Source organism: Balaenoptera borealis, assembly GCF_965194805.1.
Source record: "Balaenoptera borealis genome assembly, chromosome: 1".
NCBI classification, from domain to species: domain Eukaryota; kingdom Metazoa; phylum Chordata; class Mammalia; order Artiodactyla; family Balaenopteridae; genus Balaenoptera; species Balaenoptera borealis.
The window spans coordinates 79,922,658-79,942,249 of record NC_138860.1 but is presented as its reverse complement, the minus strand read 5'-3'; positions in this window follow the sequence as shown (position 1 = coordinate 79,942,249).

Genomic DNA, 19,592 nt, shown 5'->3' with positions numbered 1-19,592 from the left:
GCCTCACAGGAGTAGCTTCCAGAATGCCCTGCGGTTAGAGAGAGGTTGAAGGATGCTCCTTTTCCAGAGGGCGCTGAGCTGCTACCCAGGTTGATGTCCTCATGATAAAACCGGTACAGGATTGGGGGGGGGGGATGTAGGGGGAGCTCCAAGCCTCACAGCAAAGCTCTACCATATCCCCCATGACAGCCTGGGCCCTGGGACCCCGGAAGGTGAGGACAGGACAAGATATTGGAACTAACAGACCCAAAGGGGACTATCAGAGAGGATTTGTGATTCTGCATTAGACTCATGAATTCCCATACCAGAATCTCAGCAAAGGGCCTGGCTCTTGGTCACTGTGTATTCCTTCCATTCCTGTAACCCCATTAGAGCAATCAGAGGTTGTTTTTTCAAAGTGTCTTTAGAAATTTGGGGAAATATCAATTCTGGGTCATTGTCTAGAGACATGATCATTTGTCGTTCTCATCTTATTTACTTCTAATGCCAACCCAACCCCCTTTGTGTTTTCTGCTATGAAAAAAAAAAGATGTCAGCAGTTTAACTTGTGAAGGTAACCCATCCTCAAATTGTTGGTGGTTCTCCACAGCACTGATCACTGGGATCTCCTGGAATTTCCTCATGAGTCCTGGCTCTTGGTTTGGAGATTTCTGTCTGAGATGAATAGGAGTGAAATTTACTTCTCACAGAGATGTTCCCCACCTTGTTCTGGATGGGATTGTGGCCATTGTCAGCTCTATAGTAATATTGGCCAGCACTGTGCTCCTTCACAGCTGGGATCTCCAGGTCTGCTGACAGGGAATGCTGGGCTTCTGTCCCAGACTGGTTCCTGTGGCCTCTCTGTGCTAGGAAAATGTGATGTTTCCTGTGCCCTCAGCCACTGAGCAGAGTAGGGTGAGATCCCCTCCTTCAGTCTCTTGTCCCCCAGGCGCCTGGGTATCTAAGCTTACGTTAGAGCCCTGGACTTCTAGCTGAATAGAAGATGACATATGAGAACCCTGACTATGAAAGACTCTGGGAACAGAAGGTAGACTTATTTCAGCCTCTAATACAAGGAGTGGGAATATGGGTATTGCTTATGTAACATATGACAAGTATACAATGGTAAGGAATCCATGGTAATTATCCTTGAAGAATGTGGATACAGATACTTGCAGGTCCTAACTCAGATCTTGGCTAATTTCATGGGTAGCAATCATTAAAGAATCATGATGAAGCATCCACTACACGAGAGAAGAAACTTTTTTTTTTGGATAAGTCACTGTGCAGACACATACCTTTTGCATAGAATGAAGACATTCACTGGTAGCATCAGTCTACCTTGAAAAAGGCACTGTTCCTAATAATGTCAATAAAAATTCCTCCATTATTCCCAATTTCAAGGATCAACACAAATTGTCACCCCCTTCTCTGACCACTCCAGTTCACTTTGATTTCTGCTCTTCTGACTCTTCATTTTAGCCCCATATGTTTTGCAATCCAGCATGTGGAGACATTTGGAGAGCAGGAGCCTTGTCTTTTAAAGTTCCCAACCCTCTGCTAAATGCCAGCACACACAGTCAGTGATCAATGAAGATCTGATTGATGATATTACTTTAATAAGAAGAGAAAGATTATAAGGAGCTTAGTCCATTTGTTATTCTTATGAAATGCCAAGAGCAATTTGGAGAGTTTCTCTAGTCCAACTCCTACTTTCCACAAGGACAGAAGTTGCACAAAGAAACAAAAGACTAGCCGTCCATGCTGAAGCTACAGTGTTCATGTTTTCCCCCATGCTCAGCCCCACTGATACTTATTCTGCCCGTGAATTTAAGATTGGAGGCTCCAATTTCTGACACTGTGAGTCACTGTCTCTGCCTGGCACCAGTAAGACCCTGAGTCTTCACTCCACATGGTGGGGATCTAAAGCTCTGGGGAGGTGCTCTAGCCTAACCTCAGGGTCCTGCTATCTCTGAAGAAGCAAACTGGAGCTGGGCATCTGAGCTCTGTGGAGAGGGGTGGGTCTTTCAAGAGAGATCAAGGTCACTGGGCCCTCCTCAATGGGCCCAGAAGAGCTGACTGTCAGTCCAGGACATGGAAAGAGCTCTGGAGAGAAGGATCACAACAGTTTTCAGAGCAGTAAGATTTACAGTTCCTGCTGAAAAGTACCTGGTGAGAAACAACTCCAGCAAACAGGACATTCAGAACCAGACATGCCATGTACCATGTCTCCCTTGCATGGTCAAACCACAAGCACTCCAGTTCATGTTTGGTGTATGGGTAGCTTTCCCCTGTGAGGTACCCACCTGCTCTGCTACCACTGTCTCCTATCCACCCCAGCTCCCACAGGAGTGACAGTTTTACTTAAGACTTCAATCTTTACTACTCTTTACTATTTCTGTTTTTAGAATTTTCTTCCAGTAACAGTACAGTAATACTTGCCACTGTCACTCAAAACTGCATTTTGGATAGGAAAGCTTGAGACTTCATCTGTAAAAACAATAACTCTTTTCTATCTTTGTAATAAATCACTGTCTTTATTTTCCAAGCCTTTTCTTTCTGGCATATCAGAACTACACTGTTTCATTCAAAGACAGAAGAGGGAACCAGGACAGTGAGCCAGTCTGAAAGAGAGGGGAGGGGGGAACTGGATTTTTCATTTCTGCAGAGAATCCAATGTCTGACCTTCTCCCTTACTCTTAGGCAATGAGATGTATCAGGTGTAACCTCTTCATCTTTAGACAAGATAGAAGTTTCAACCCATTCCTTAGTCACTCTGAGATGCATCTTATTTTTCCTGAGGAGATATCTTATTCAGCTTGGGCTGCTCTAACATAATGCCATAAACTAGGGAGCTTATCAACAACCCAAATTTATTTCTCACACTTCTGGAGGATGAAAGTCCAAGATCAGGGTGCCAGCATTGTCCAGTTCTGGTGAGGACCCCTTTCCAGGTTGCAGACTGCTGACTTGTATTCTCATACAGCAGGAAGAGAGCCAACTAGGTCTCCAGCCTCTTCTTATAAGGGCACTAATCTCATTCATGAAGAGTCCACCCTCATGATCTAATTACCTCACAAAGATTTCACCTACAAATACTATCACATTGGGAATATGGTTTTAACATATGAATGGGTAACAGGCTAAAACATTCAGTCCATTACAGGGAATGTCAAGGTAAACATAACTTTTTACATGGATAAAGGGTGTTCTGCTAAAGCTTCTACTCCTTAGCTCGCTCCATTGGTGACTTCACATAGGGAACCCTTGTCCTCAGTGGACATTTTGCTTTCCCACCCCCTATGCTTTCATCCAGTCTTTAAAGGCACCACATTGTATTGTAAAGTCATGTTCTGTTCCTTCTTCTGAGCTTGCTAGATGAAACCACCAAGTGGCCTGGATAATGGGAATAAGCTGATTACTGGAATAAGATCTAGTATCTTTTTTATTTTCTTCTTTTAACATCTTTATTGGAGTATAATTGCTTTACAATGGTGTGTTATTTTCTGCTGTATAACAAAGTGAATCAGCTATACATATACATATATCCCCATATCTCTCCCCTCTTGCGTCTCCCTCCCACCCTCCTTGTCCCACCCCTCTAAATGGACTCAAATCACTGAGCTAATCTCCCTGTGTTATGCACTGCTTCCCACTAACTATCTATTTTACATTTGGTAGTGTATATATGTCCATGCCACTCTCTCACTTCCTCCCAGCTTATCCTTCCCCCTCCCTGTGTCCTCAAGTCCATTCTCTACATCTGCATCTTTATTCCTGTCCTGCCCCTAGGTTCTTCAGAACTTTTTTTTTTTTTTTTTAGATTCTATATATATGTGTTAGCATACGGTATTTGTTTTTCTCTTTCTGACTTACTTCACTCTGTATGACAGTCTCTAGGTCCATCCACCTCACTACAAATAACTCAGTTTCGTTTCCTTTTTTGGCTAAGTAATATTCCATTATACATATGTGCCACATCTTCTTTATCCATTCATCTGTCGATGGACACTTAGGTTGCTTCCATGTCCTGGCTATTGTAAATAGAGCTGCAGTGAACATTACTTTATTTGAATTATGGTTTGCTCAGGGTATATGCCCAGTAGTGGGTTTGCTGCGTTGTACGGTAGTTCTTTTTTTAGCTTTTTAAGGAACCTCCATACTGTTCTCCATAGTGGCTGTATCAATTTACATTCCCACCAACAGGGTAGAGGGATCCCTTTTCCACACACCCTCTCCAGTATTCATTGTTTGTAGATTTTTTGATGATGGCCATTCTGAGGTAATACTTCATTGTGGTTTTCATTTGCATTTCTCTAATGACTAGTGATGATGAGCATATTTTCATTTGTTTAATGGCAATCTGTATATCTTCTTTGGAGAAATGTCTATTTATGTCTTCTGCCCATGTTTGGATTGGGTTGTTTGTTTTTTTGATATTGAGCAGCATGAACTGCTTGTATATTTTGGAGATTAGTCCTTTATCAGTTGCTTCATTTGCAAATATTTTCTCCCATAGTGAGGCTTGTCTTTTCATCTTGTTTATGGTTTGCTTTGCTGTGCAAAAGCTTTTAAGTTTCATTAGATCCCTTTTGTTTATTTTTGTTTTTATTTCCATTTCTCTAGGAGGTGGGTCAAAAAGGATCTTGCTCTGATTTATGTTGAAGAGTGTTCTTCCTATGTTTTCCTCTAAGAGTTTTACAGTGTCTGGACTTATATTTAGGTCTTTAATCCATTTTGAGTTTATTTTTATGTATGGTGTTAGGAAGTGTTCTAATTTCATTCTTTTACATGTAGCTGTCCAGTTTTCCCAGCACCACATATTGAAGAGGCTGTCTTTTCTCCATTGTATATTCTTGCCTCTTTTATCAAAGATAAGGTGACCATATGTGCGTGGGTTTATCTCTGGGCTTTCTATCCTGTTCCATTGATCTCTATTTCTGTTTTTGTGCCAGTACCAAACTGTCTTGATTACTGTAGCTTTGTAGTATAGTCTGAAGTCTGGAAGCCTGATTCCTCCAGCTCTGTTTTTCTTTCTCAAGATTGCTTTGGCTATTTGGGGTCTTCTGTGTTTCCATACAAATTGTGAAAATTTTTGTTCTAGGTCTGTGAAAAATGCCATTGGTAGTTTGATAGAGATTGCAGTGAATCTGTAGATTGCCTTGGGTAGTATAGTCATTTTCACAATGTTGATTCTTCCAATCCAAGAACATGATATATCTCTCCATCTGTTTGTATCACCTTTAATTTCTTTCATCAGTGTCTTACCGTTTTCTTCATACAGGTCTTTTGTGTCCTTAGGTAGGTTTATTCCCAGGTATTTATTCTTTTTGTTGCAATTGTAAATGGGAGTGTTTCCTTAATTTCTTTTTCAGATTTTTCATCATTAGTGTATAGGAATGCAAGAGATTTCTGTTCATTAATTTTGTATCCTGCTACTTTATCAAATTCATTGATTAGCTCTAGTAGTTTTCTGATAGCATCTTTAGGATTCTCTATGTATAGTATCATGTCATCTACAAACAGTGACAGTTTTACTTCTTCTTTTCTGATTTGAATTCCTTTTATTTCTTTTTCTTCTCTGATTGCTGTGGCTAAAACTTCCAAAATTATGCTGAATAATAGTAGTGAGAGTGGGCAACCTTGCCTTGTTCCTGATCATAGTGGAAAGGGTTTCAGTTTTTCACCCTTGAGAACGATGTTGGCTGTGGGTTTGTCATATATGGCCTTTATTATGTTGAGGTAATTTCCCTCTATGCCTACTTTCTGGAGGGTTTTTGTCATAAATCGGTGTTGAATTTTGTCAAAAACTTTTTCTGCATCTATTGAGATGATCATATGGTTTTTCTCCTTCAATTAGTTAATATGGTTTATCACATTGATTGATTTGCATATACTGAAGAATCCTTGCATTCCTGGGATAAACCCCACTTGATCATGGTGTATGATCTTTTAATGTGCTGTTGGATTTTGTTTGCTAGTATTTTGCTGAGGATTTTTGTTCATCAGTGATATTGGCCTGTAGTTTTCTTTTTTTGTGACATCTTTGTCTGGTTTTGGTATCAGGGTGATGGTGGCCTCCTCCCTCTGCTATATTTTGGAAGTGTTTGAGAAGGATAGGTGTTAGCTCTTCTCTAAATGTTTGGTAGAATTCACTTGTGAAGCCATCTGGTCCTCGGCTGTTGTTTGTTGGAAGATTTTTAATCACAGTTTCAATTTCCGTGCTTTTCATTGGTCTATTTATATTTTCTACTTCTTCCTGGTTCAGTCTCAGAAGGTTGTGCTTTTCTAAGTATTTGTCCGTTTCTTCCAGGTTGTCCATTTTATTGGCATATAGTTGCTTGTAGTAATCTCTCATGATCCTTTGTGTTTCTGCAGTGTCAGTTGTTACTTCTCCTTTTTCGTTTCTGATTTTATTGATTTGTCTTCCTTTTTTTCTTGATGAGTCTGGCTAATGCTTTATCAATTATGTTTATCTTACCAAAGAAGCAGCTTTTAGTTTTATTGATCTTTACTTTTGTTTCCTTCATTTCTTTTTCATTTATTTCTGATCTGATCTTTATGATTTTTTTCCTTCTGCTAACTTTGGGGTATTTTTGTTCTTCTTTCTATGATTGCTTTAGGTGTAAGTTTAGGTTGTATATTTGAGATGTTTCTTGTTTCTCAAGGTAGGATTGTATTGCTATAAAGTTCCCGTTTAGAACTGCTTTTGCTGCATCCCATAGGTTTTGGGTTGTTGTGTTTTCATTGTCATTTGTTTCTAGGTATTTTTTGATTTCCTCTTTGATTTCTTCAGTGATCTCTTGGTTATTAAGTAGTGTATTGTTTGGCCTCCATGTGTTTGTATTTTTTACAGATTTTTTTCCCTGTAATTGATATCTAGTCTCATAGCATTGTGGTTGGAAAAGATACTTGATATGATTTCAATTTTCTTAAATTTACCAAGGCTTGATTTGTGACCCAGGATATGATCTGTCCTGGAGAGTATTCCATGAGCACTTGAGAAGAAAGTGTATTCTGTTGTTTTTGGATGTAATGTCCTATAAATATCAATTAAGGCCATCTTGTTTAATGTATCATTTAAAGCTTGTATTTCCTTATTTATTTTCATTTTGGATGATCTGTCCATTGGTGAAAGTGGGGTGTTAATGTCCCCTACTATGATTGTGTTACTGTCGATTTCCCCTTTTATGGCTGTTAGCATTTGCCTTATGTATTGAGGTGCTCTTATGTTGGGTGCATAAATATTTACAATTGTTATATATTCTTGTTGGATTGGTCCCTTGCTCATTATGTAGTGCCCTTCTTTGTCTCTTGTAATAGTCTTTATTTGAAAGTCTATTTTGTCTGATATGAGAATTGCTACTCCATCTTTCTTTTGATTTCCATTTGCATGGAATATCTTTTTCCATCCCCTCACTTTCGGTCTGTATGTGTCCCTAGGTCTGAAGTGGGTCTTTTGTACGCAGCATATATATGGGTCTTGTTTTTTTTATCCATTCAGCCAGTCTATGTCTTTTCATGGGAGCATTTAATCCATTTACATATAAGGTAATTATTGATATGTATGTTCTTATTACCATTTTCTTAATTGTTTTCAGTTTGTTACTGTAGGCCTTTTCCTTCTCTTGTGTTTCCTGTCTAGAGAAGCTCCTTTACCATTTGTTGTAAAGCTGGTTTGGTGTTGCTGAATTCTCTTAGCTTTTGCTTGTCTGTAAAGGTTTTAATTTCTCCATCAAATCTGAATGAGATACTTGCTGGGTAGAGTAATCTTGGTTGTAGGTTTTTCCCTTTCATCACTTTAATATGTTCTGCCACTCCCTTCTGGCCTGCAGAATTTCTGCTGAAAGATCAGCTGTTAACCTTTTGGGGGTTCCCTTGTAAGTTATTTGTTGCTTTTCCCTTGCTGCTTTTAATATTTTTTCTTTGAATTTAATTTTTGATAGTTTGATTAATATGTGTCTTGGCGTGTTTCTCCTTGGATTTATCCTGTATGGGACTTTCTGCACTTCCTGGGCTTGATTAACTATTTCCTTTCCCATATTAGGGAAGTTTTCAACTATAATCTCTTCAAATATTTTCTCAGTCCCTTTCTTTTTCTCTTCTTCTTTGGGACCCCTATAATTCGAATGTTGGTGAGTTTAATGTTGTCCCAGGGGTCTCTGAGACTGCCCTCAGTTCTCTTCATTCTTTTTTCTTTATTCTTCTCTGCAGTAGTTATTTCCACTATTTTATCTTCCAGGTCACTTATCCGTTCTTCTGCCTCAATTATTCTGCTATTGATTCCTTCTAGAGAATTTTTAATTTCATTTATTGTGTTGTTCATCATAGTTTGTTTGCTCTTTAGTTCTTCTAAGTCCTTGTTAAAAGTTTCTTGTATTTTCTCCATTCTATTTCCAAGATTTTGGATCATCTTTACTACCATTAATCTGAATTCTTTTTTAGGTAGACTGGCTATTTCTTCTTCATTTGTTTGTTCTGTTAAGCTTTTACCTTGCTCCTTCATCTGCTGTGTGTTTCTCTGTCTTCTCATTTTGCTTAACTTACTGTGTTTGGGGTCTCCTTTTCACAGGCTGCAGGTTCGTAGTTCCTGTTGTTTTTGGTGTCTGCCCCCAGTGGGTAAGGTTGGTTCAGTGGGTTGTGCAGGTTTCCTGGTGGATGGGAGCAGTGCCTGTGTTTTGGTGGATTAGGCTGGATCTTGCCTTTCTGGTGAGCAGGACCACATCTGGTGGTGTGGTTTTGGGTGTCTGTAAACTTATTATGATTTCGGGTAGCCTCTCTGCTAATGGGTGGTGTTGTGTTCCTGTCTTGCTAGTTGTTTAGCATAGGGTGTCCAGCACTGTGGTTTGCTGGTCGTTGAGTGGAGCTGGTTCTTTATATTGAGATGGAGATCTCTGTGAGAGCTTTCACCATTTGATATTATGTGTGGCCAGGAGGTCCCTGGTGGACCAGTGTCCTGAACTTGGCTCTCCCACTCAGATGTTCAGGCCTGACACCTGGCCAGAGCACCAAGACCCTGTCAGCCACATGGCTCAGAAGAAAAGGTAGAAGAAAATAAATAAATAAATAAAATAAAGTAAAATAAAATAAAATAAAAAGTTATTAAAATAAAAAGTAGAAAAATAATATTAAAAATAAAAAAAATAAAACAGTAATTAAAAAAAGGAAAGAAGAGAACACCAAAAACAAAAATCAAATCCACCAATGATAACAAGCACTAAAAACTATACTAAAAATTAAAAAAATTAAAAAACTGACAGACAAAATCCTAGGACAAATGGCAAAAGCAAAGCTATGCAGACAAAATCACACAAAGAAGCATACACACACACTCAGAAAAAGAGAAAAAGGAAAAAATATATATGTATAAAATGAAAGGAAGAGAGCAATGAAATTAATAAACAAATCTACCAGTGATAATAAGTTCTAAATACTAAACTAAGATAAACATAAAATCAGAAACAAATTAGATGCAGAAAGCAAACCCCAAGTCTACTGTTGCTTCCAATGTCCACTGCCTCAATTTTGGGATGATACGTTGTCTTTTAAAATATTCCAGAGATGCAGGGTACATCAAGTTGATTGTGGAGATTTAAGCCACTGCTCCTGAAGCTGCTGGGAGAAATTTCCCTTTCTCTTCTTTGTTTGCACAGCTCCTGGGGTTCAGCTTTGGATCTGGTTCCTCCTCTGCATGTAGGTCGCCCTCTGGCATCTGTTCCTTGCCCAGACAGGACGGGGTTAAAGTAGCAGCTGATTAGGGGGTTCTGGCTCTCTCAGGCGGGGGGGGAGAGGGGTACAGAATGCTGGGCGAGCCTGCGGTGAAAGAGATTGGCGTGACATTGCAACAGCCTGAGGCACACTGTGTGTTCTCCCGGGGAAGTGTCCCTGGATCACGGGAGCCTGGCCGTGGTGGGTTGCACAGGCTCCTGGGAGGGGAGGTATGGATAGTGACCTGTGCTTGCACACAGGCTTGTTGGTGGCTGCAGCAACAGCCTTAGCATTTCATGGCCATCTCTGGTGTCCACGCTGTTAGCCGCAGCTTGCGCCCATCTCTGAATCTCGTTTAGGCGGTGCTCTGAATCCCCTCTCCTCGCGTACCCTGAAACAATGGTCTCTTGCCTCTTAGGCCAGTCCAGACTTTTTCCTGGACTCCCTCCCAGCTAGCTGTGGTGCACTAGCCCCCTTCAGGCTGTGTTCACGCAGCCAACCCCAGTCCTCTCCCTGGGATCTGACCTCCGAAGCCTGAGTCTCAGCTCCCAGTGCCAACCCACCCCAGCAGGTAAGCAGACAAGTCTCTCAGGCTGGTGAGTGCTAGTCGGCACCAATCCCCTGTGTGGGAATCTCTCCGCTTTGCCCTCTGCACCCCTGTTGCCGCACTCTCCTCCTTGGCTCTGAAGCTTCCCACCCACCCACCCTCTGTCTCCACCAGTTAAGGGGGTTCCTAGTATATGGAAACTTTTCCTCCTTCACAGCTCCCTCCCAGAAGTGCAGGTCCCATCCCTATTCTTTTGTCTTTGTTTTTCCTTTTTTCTTTTGCCCTACCCAGATACTTGGAGAGTTTCTTGCCCTTTGGAAAGTCTGAGATCTTCCGCCAGCCTTCAGTAGGTGTTCTGTAGGAGTTGTTCCACATGTAGTTGTATTTCTGATCTATCTGTGGGGAGGAAGGTGATCTCCATGTCATACTCCTCTGCCATCTTGAAGGTCCTCCCAAGATCCAGTATCTTTAATTTTCAGAACTTTCTACTTAAATGCTTTCAAAATTTTTTGTCCATTTATTCAATGTACAATTAGGTGGAAATGAGTTTAAATCCAGGGTTCAGTTCTTAGGTGACTGATTATAGTGAAAAAAAAAAAATCATTGCCAAGGACAAATATCCTCCCCTGGGGCTGCTCTTCTTAGATTGGTCACAGATTCTCTAGTTTCTGCTCTGTCTCTTCACTTATTTATGGTACCAGACTATGTTCTGTCTGCGACATCTGCATTATATTTTAGGATTATAGTTGAGGGTTTTGACCCCAAGGTGAGGAACTAAGTTATATCTCAAATGAAAATATTCTTTCTATCACTGTTCAATTATACCATGATTACCAGAATTTGGATATGTAGTATCAGGAAGCAGAGGTCAGTCATATAAGAGAAGCGATAACTCCAAAAATATCACTGCAAAGCCAGAGCCAAAAGCCACAGGAAGCTTGTGGAATTTGGAATTATAATTTTTGAGAAAAATGTGTGGTTTGCTACTGACTGTTACAGGTGGAAAACCAGACTTACCTGTTGAACATTGAGGGACAACCTGTTGTTGTTGTTGTTTAATGAAATTAGAAGAGCAGAAAATGTGGGTTACAGAAACAATTAGCTTAGTTCAAGAATTTTGCCCTCCTTCACAGATAGAGACTAGATCCCACAGGGACTTGGCCCTGGGGCCTACAGTCAAGCTGATTTTTATACCATTAGTAGTCTTCATCTAGAAGTTGGAAAAAATTCCCAAGGAGAATGCTTTCCAAGATAGGAAGGAAATATTATAAGTCATGGTTAGAGGTGCCTTTGAAAAGGCACATGATGGGCAACCTCACAGGCTCAGGGCTGTAGTTGACTAATTGAACATTTGAGTCAGTCACTAGGGATTATTCATGGGACAGAATGAATGCAAGAGATGAGTCTTGCTCCTGAGAAAACTCCAGGCCAAAACTCCTGTAGGTGTTCCTATGCATTCCTGTTCCATTAATATCTCACAATTCAAGGTGAGACAGGGGTCTGTTTATCCCAGTACAGTTCCTTAGAGCCCACAGAGCCCCTTCCACTTGGTGGTTATCGTTAGATAAGCAAGAGAACAATTCTCCAACTCCTCAGATTTAGTCTTGGCTCATATGGATTTTCTATGTATAGAATAAAATATTGTTTTCATTTACTTCTTTTGTTGAGCACAGCTTTAAATCAAGAAGAGTGAGATGAAATTAGTTTTATTCATACAACATTAGAAAAGTATCACACATATAAAAAAGTCCAGAATTAAATAATGGTCTAGAATAAAGACTAGCAGACAGTGGCTTGTGAGCTTGTCAGCTGCCTGTTTTGGTAAATAAAGTGTTATCGGGACAAAGTTGTGCCCATTCATTTACACATAGTCTATGGTGGCTTTCCTACTACAATGACAGAGTTACATAGTTACAACAGAGACCTGAAAGGCCTAAACTACTTATTCTCTGGCCTTTTACAGAGAAAGTTTGCTGACTCCTGATCTAGAGCCAGAGAAACAATGATAGACAAATGGTCATTCTGCCCATAGGGAAGTTCTTAGCTATTTTCCTCAGAGGTTACTATTTTCAGAGCTTGTGAGGATGTTCAGTGAGACAATGTTGAAGAGTTATGGTCCTGTGGCCAGAAAAACAATTCTCTCCAAATCAGCCTTTTGTCCAGACTGCACATCCTCTTTCAGATGTCACTTTCCTCCCTCCACCTGGGGTCTTAACAAGGAGGTAAACACTGGAGCCTTGCGAAGGCTGGGCAGGGCTTGGTCACCCAGCCAAGCAGGAAGTGTCGGGAGCAGAATCTGTGTGATGCTGGAGCAGGTTGGCCCGGGGAGCAGTAACATGTAGACATCTCTCCAGTCTTTCTACATCTATCTCTACAGGACCTTGTGGTAGCTGGGTGGCTGATATACCACAGATCAAAACCAACAAACACAAAGTGTGACTCACCTGCCTGTTCACTGAGCAGAGCTGTGAGGGGATCAAAAATCCAAGGTCAACACGGAGCATTTGCATCACAATTTAGAAATTTATATTACTCTGCTAAATTGCTCATAACATTCCAGCTTTCCCTCATTTTCTATTCCCCTATCCCATTATCACCAACAATTCAATCTCCCTCAAACATACAACCAATCCACATTCATTTTATTTTTTTAAATTAATTTTTGTTGGCATATAGTTGCTTTAACCCTCATTCATTTTACAAATATGAGGCAAATTGCAAACCTTCTCTTCCCCAAAGGGATTGCCAGAAGCAAGTCCCATGGATGTTGGATGTTTAGTGATTCTCTCCATTTCATTTTGCTTCCCCTCTCCCCCACCAACTGCCTTCTCACCCATGCTTTTCAAGGAGTAGACACTGTGCTACATGATAACACGGTCTCAAGTCACAAAGAGTTCATCAGGAAACATACCCAGTGAGAGTTTATGAGAGCTGAACCCACCCTGAACTAATGTTTTCTCTAGTCATATTTTATGTGAGAGTCCTTTTACTCAATTAACAAATATTTATTTAGTGCCTGTGCCTACTGAATATAGAGAAAGGAATTTTGTTTCTCAGAAGCAGACTTCCTCTCCCTCATAGCCCATGATTAAGCAAAAGGACATTAGCAAAGGGTCTCAATGTATCTTTTAAGCCAAAATCTTGTAGATAACTATCTAAATACTTTTCATGGAGGAGTATTAAGCATTGAAATTATGAAAATTTTATTTATGAGAACATATTACTCTCTGAGATCTAAGAGAATCAAAACAGATTCATTCATTCATTCAGTTCATGATCAACAAATGGTAAAGTGGCCTGCCTTAAACATTAAGAATTAGGATGTATGGCAATATGATTTTCCTGGGGCAACTGTTTTGTATTTGACTATGAAATCTAAGCAAGAAGCAGAGAACTGAGCATTTCTACTGGTCCCTGGGCTCTGATAAATCCTTAGACCTTTCAAGAGTTAGAGATCTCATCTTGCTTCCACCTCAGTTCTAACTCATTGAAGATGATTAGTAACAACCATAAGAGCGTGAAGGCCTAGTTCAGCTATTTGAGAAGATGTTCCCTCAGCCACCTGTTGAGTCCCGTGTTCAGGAAATGAAAACTACTTTTTAAAGTAAGTTTTGCACAATTAGCAAGAAAAGGAAGTAGAAGAGCTCTTCAGTGTCTCACCACTATCTTCTTTTCCATAGGTGCTAGAGAATTAAAGACGATCCTCTCAATGCCAGAGAAATTTCACATCTTGACACTGATGATAGCTAACACTTATATATGGCTGTTAATAAGTTGAATAAATTCAAAATGCTTTATGCCCACAAAGTCATTAATACCCTCAGTAAGCTTGTGAAGTCAGCACTATCCCCTTTATGCAATTGAGGAAACTGAGGCACCAGAAAAAGCAAGTAAGTTGATCAAGACCAATATGGTCAATTTCTAGTAGTAACAACTGGGAGTCAAACCTAGGCAGTCCAGTTCCATAGTCTGACTCTTAAACACTTTGATGTCTTGCTATGATATATCGTCTCTCAATATTTCTTAAGATAACAGGGCCGTTGTTGCAATGGCTCAGGTTTCTTAGGTGAAATTTTCCTTAGTCAATTTCTAACTTCATAGAATGGGATTTTTTACTAAGATTCAAAGCACTTGCTCTATATCATTACATTATCCCCTTCCCTATTTCTAATCGTGCTTTTTATACCACGGGCTTGTCTTAATACGTCTACACCCTGCAAAGCATGCATCACGTCAAAGCCTATTGTCACTCTCATTCTGATAGTATGTAGTCTTCAGAAATGTTATACAGAACAATCTGCTCAGATCAGGCTGTCCAGACAGATGTAAGTTGCCTTTTTGGACCTTATGCAGCATGAAACTTTAAATCACAAAATCACAGGTGTTTGTAACCTGGAGACTGATAGTGAAATAATAACCATAGACTCAATGTTATCTGTTCAGGTGAATACTTAACAATATTGTTCACTATAAACCTAGTTTTACTTTGGGAAATGCTGATGTATGTATGTGATGTGATGAACCATTATAATCATGTAATAAGAAAAGGCTAAAAACACCCAACAAAGGCAGTTTGAAATTAAATTATATATGGATTACCAAGCTGCCATTAAAATGCTTCTGTAGAATAATATTTAATAGCAATAAAAGATGCTCATGATATATTGCTAAGGGGAAAGTGGCTACTAAATGCAATTTATCTGCTGCACACCACTCTCTTGCTCTCCAGTAAAAAAAATGTCTGAGACAATAAACACCAAGTTTTTACTGTAATTATATCTGAATAATGTAATTAAAGGTGATTTTTATTTTCCTCATTTTGCTTATTAGTGTTTTCTAGTATTCCTACAATAAACATATGCTATCTATATATTTTTTAAAGATTCATTTAAAAAATAGTCTGGGTTTTTTGGCCTTTCTAACCTTAAAGTATATCAAGCAATGCTACTTTAACTTTCTGCATAAATGGCTTATTTGTGTTTAGAAGAGGGGCCAGAGCTGATCTTCAAGTTCTTGCCTACTGGAAAGGTTCCTAGGTGGCCTGTAAATTCCTCCTCATCCTGGCCAGCCAGGAAGTCATAGGATTCTGATGGATGGAAGCTAATTAGGGAAGAGAGTAGAGAGAGAAGCAAGCAAAAGATGGTGGAGGAGTTCATGGTAGGTATAAGTTTTTCATAAACATGTGAGGAGATTTTTCAAACTATTCACAACCTTTCATTGATTCCAATATGTCTTCTATGGAAATGTATCCTGTTTGGTTGGAAGTTAATATTTCCTAAGGTGTTACCAAATGGTGTGGGGCGGAATTCATGGTTTGTGTGAAAGTGAGTGTTGCAGGTGGAAAAGAGAAATAATGAGTCGTTAGAGACACGTGTTGTCATAGTGAGGTTGATGGGCCACAATGGTGACAACAAGTCCTCTGAAATGATTGACATACTCCATCTGGGTGCTGCTCTGTATTTGACAGATGGTAGGCATTTACGTATGGATAGACATAGACTGGAAGCATACCTAAACTTGGAAGCAAACTAGGGACCACATGCAGAGATTAGGAAGCTAAATGGTTCAGTGGAGGGAAAGGTAACTTAATGTTTAAGACTGTAATGGCAAAAGTGAAATTGTGTGTGCATATGTTTAACCAAAGTGAGAGATAAAACTATCCCTCTGCAAAGATATTTAGCTACCAGTCAGATGGAGCCACAGGTACCGCAGGGAAGCAGAGTTACACATAGATATAAAAGCCTCTTGGCACAGCCATGTAGACTCTTGACTTAGAGATTCCACACGTAGCAGCAGGCAGAAGGATACTATCTCAGATGCAGAGCAAAAGCAGTCTCTGCAAATTCTGTTCAATGTCTTGAATGGGACACAGAGCATAGTGCCAAGATGGGGAATGCCAGAATTGAAACAGAGAAGAAGAGAATCTTCATGAAATACAATTCAGAAGAAAATAAATAACATCTCCCATTTGAGGAAGTTGACTACTAGGACAGTTAGGGTAGAAAAATGAGGCTGGTAAACTTCAGAGATCTCTGGATATATCTGGTTGAACTTGGGACTCCAAGGTCACTACGGCAGAATAAGTGTCATAATGTATATAAATATGCTGCATATATGGTCGTAGAAGTAGTCATTGTCATGGTCATCATCATTGTGTAGTAGTAGTTGTAGTAGTAATTTTAATAGTTACTGTAATTATGTTGAACAACATATGTCTTTCTTGAGTGGGGCTTGACCTAGGAATTTTATGTCCAGGGTAATAAATATATACTTTTGGAGGTGATAATGTTTGTTGGAGACCTTCTGGAGCAGAATTGGCTAGTGGAAATATTGATTTTGTCTTAATAGACAACACCTCGATGTTATTTAGGCAGAACCAGACCCTTCTGCCCAGCAGATTCTCTACAATGCAATTAATTAATTTCTAGAAGTCTACTGGGGCCCTGCATAGGCCAAACAGCATGACATGGAATTCAGACTGAGTAAGAATGCCTGGAAGCTGTGCTCTATTACCTCCCTGGCAGATATAAAGATGGAGATGCTCCAGAGACCCAGTTTCTAAAAGAAGTATCCCTATATTTGCTCAATTAGAGAAGGGCAGGAGGAAGTTTTAGTTTCAGATAGTGATTGTTTTTAGAGACTGGAATTTTACCAAACTCAATTTTTTCTTCTTCATGAGGAGTACCAGTTTCTTCAGTATTAGTAGAGGTTTCTATAAACCCCTTCTAAAGAAGGCATTGCTATTCCTGGGGTGGGGAGTAGAGGTAAACCTAGTCTTGGAGTCTGAGGGGAGACAGAGGCACAGGAAGACTTAGTGAGTCTCCTGGCAGATATCTGAGCAACATCTGCAACAAGGAGCCATCCTCCCTCTATGTGTGAAAATACCGCCCAGTAAGTGACCTAGACTCCCTGGGGACGGCAGGTGCAGAGGGGCCCCCATGAATCAGACAATTCAATCTGAAGCTTTCTATTTTCTGTTTTAATTGTATGTTTGTGGGGTTTCCAGAAATGTGGATGGGATATGACTTTCCATGCAGGAAGGACAATTACCAAAAAGAAATGTGGACCATGGGTCATTGACTATACCAACCCTTAATAGCATCACCCAGAACAGCTTCCTGTGCATATCTTCCTGGCAGTTGAACATCAGCTGTTGGTGACAGAAAATAAACGAGTACTACCAAATCATACCCTGGCTTTCAATCTCAATTTCCCTTCAGAGGTTTTTGCTCACTCTTCTAACATGCTCCCCTAGCAACTCTTTCCCAGTTCACAAAGGTATAATTCCCAGTCAGAAAAAGCATTCATACATTCATTCAGGGCTGGATAAATTTTACATAATTTTTAAAATGCATAGCCAAACATGTAAGAAGGGAAATTCCCCTATTACAGATAAAAAAGGAAGTGAAAACAGAGTGTTAAACATGTAGATTACATTATTGTTCTCCTAGGAGGAGTGGGAGAGAAAATACTACATTAAATAATTTTTATGAGCTTCGCACTTAAAGTCTATGTGGAATCAGTAGACAAAATGTTGGACCTACGAAAGGCAGAAACTTGAAACTAAAGCATCACAAGACTTTCTTTTTAATAAATGAGTGGTTTGGTGAGGAAAAAAAATTACCCACAAGCACAGATAGATGTCAAATAAGCTTGTGTTTGTATCAGGCTTGGGGAAAATAGAAAGTTTCCTCTGAAACAATAAAAGCCCAGGACTGTGCCATGCTCCTGTGCGTGCCCTGGGAAATCCCAAATAAAGAATTATTATAAAAATTGGTCCTGGGCCAGTGAGCACCCAGGGCTTAGAAGAATTAAATACAAAATGGCTTTTGAGAGACACAGTCAGAAACCCAGGTCACGTGGAATTCCTACACTGCACAAAAAGCTTCTTAATCTAAAAATCACAAAACCCATCAACTTATGAAGAACAAGATTCAAAATATACAATAAATACAGGCTTTAAATACCTAAAACTTCAGAAGAACTATCCAAGAATTACAGTATATTAAATGTATTTAAACTATTTTAAGGTTGTTAAAATAATAAAGTACAGTTGACTCTTGAATAACACAGGTGTTAGGGGCTCCAACTCTCCATGAAATTGAAAATCCATATATAACTTTACAGTTGATCCTCCGTATCTGTAGTTCTGCATCTGCAGATTCAACCAATTATGAAGCATGTAGTAGTATATGTATTGAAATAAAAAGATATATAAGTGGACCCACGCAGTTTAAACCCATGTTGTTCAAGAATCAACTGTATTAAGCCCATAACAGTAAAATACTATAAATAATAAAAAGACAAATTTGAAAAGTTATAATAATAATATTTTTGAAAACTTAATATGTGCCAAGTATACTTTTAAGCATTTTAAACAAATGGTTTTACATAATTAGCAAAACAACATCATATATTAGATATAATTGCTATCCCAGTTTTAAGCATGAAAAACACACAGAGGTTAATTAACGTGACCCAAACTGCAGGACTAGTAAATGGTGAGGCTGAAATGTAAATCCAGACAACTCTTCAGAAACCATGCTTTAAAAATTTTGCTACTAATATCTCTGAGAAGAAAAAAAAAATGTAGTCATTGAAATAAGAAAGAAATAGGTTAAACTGATATAGCTGAAGAAACAATTAGTAAACTGAAAGATAGAGATTAAGAAATTGCCCAGAATGCAACAGGGCCAATAAAGAAATGAAGAATTGGAAGACTAATTAAGAGTTATGAGAATAAAGTCAGAAGGTCTAGAAAACTTCTAATATGAATTTCTGAAGGATAGAATTAAAACAATGATGAGGCAATATAATAACAGAGATAATAATTAAGTATTTTCTAAATTTGAAGAAAGCCATGAATCCTCAGGTTTAAGAAACATTTATCTCAAGCAAAATAAATTCACATTTAGACACAGCAGAGTGAAACTACATAAGACCAAAGATAGAGAGACTTAAAAGTAACCAGTGAGAAAAGACAGATTAACTACAAAGAAACAACAATTAAACGGAGAGAAATTTTCTCAAAGGCAACAATAGAAAGAGGAAGACCATGGAATAAAGTATTAAAACTACTGAGAGCAAATCTAAACTATCAGTCTTAAATTCTGCTTTTGCACCTTCTGGACAAATGAACTCACAGATTGTAGCAAAAAGAACTAGAAAGTAAAAGTTCATAAAGAAAGAAATTGGACCACAGTGACATTATCATCATAGCAGAATAAGAATTTTCTTCTGTCCTTCTTCCAAGACCACCAGTTTAGACAATCACCAAAGAACAAGAAAGTCTTGTGGAAATCCAGGAGTCCAGCAGAGAATTTCTGACACACTCTCAGAGCAAAAAACTCAGATATTG